This window comes from Etheostoma spectabile, unplaced genomic scaffold (assembly GCF_008692095.1).
Source record: "Etheostoma spectabile isolate EspeVRDwgs_2016 unplaced genomic scaffold, UIUC_Espe_1.0 scaffold285, whole genome shotgun sequence".
Taxonomy (NCBI): domain Eukaryota; kingdom Metazoa; phylum Chordata; class Actinopteri; order Perciformes; family Percidae; genus Etheostoma; species Etheostoma spectabile.
The window spans coordinates 1109094-1109724 of NW_022605579.1; the positions used below are offsets into that span (position 1 = coordinate 1109094).

A 631-nucleotide genomic window follows, 5' to 3' on the forward strand; every position below is an offset into this window, starting at 1 on the left:
CTTTTATATAGACCTTAGTGGTCCCCTAATACTGTAACTATAGTCTCTTTTATATACCCTTAGTGGTCCCCTAATACTGTATCTGAAGTCTCTTTTATATAGACCTTATTGGTCCCCAATACTGTATTGAAGTCTCTTTTATATAGACCTTAGTGGTCCCTAATACGTACTGAAGTCTCTTTTATATCCCTTAGTGGTCCCCTAATACTGTATCTGAAGTCTCTTTTATATAGACCTTAGTGGTCCCCTAATACTGTAATCTGAAGTCTCTTTATTAGACCTTAGTGGTCCCCTAATACTGTATCTGAGTCTCTTTATATAGACCTTAGTGGTCCCCTAATACTGTATCTGGAGTCTCTTTTATATAGACCTTAGTGGTCCCCAAATACTGTATCTGAAGTCAACAGAAGAACAATATCATAGGCCCATTTAACACAGAAAAAAGACTAAAACACGGATTTGACGACGTTATTACTGAGCCTTTCTATACATTTAAAATTCAAAACAAACTTATTTTTATTAAATATATATCTCAAATAAAATACAAAGTGGGAATCTAAAGCTAATATTACAGACAATATGATCAATAGTTTCACTTTGCAATAGAGATAGGCATGGGGAACTTTCCATA

At 34.2% G+C, this 631-nt stretch overlaps 1 protein-coding gene and 1 long non-coding RNA gene across 2 annotated transcripts in view; one reads left to right on the top strand and one right to left on the bottom strand.

The window, feature by feature from the left end:
* The window catches only part of si:ch211-260e23.9 (tumor protein p53-inducible nuclear protein 2), a gene marked incomplete at its 5' end in the record, with an annotated part of 5391 nt that overhangs the window by 3102 nt on the left and 1658 nt on the right, over window positions 1-631 (bottom strand).
* LOC116686018 (uncharacterized) overlaps window positions 1-631 on the top strand; it is a 13948-nt gene that overhangs the window by 1393 nt on the left and 11924 nt on the right. The gene's annotated exons all lie outside the window — the stretch shown is intronic.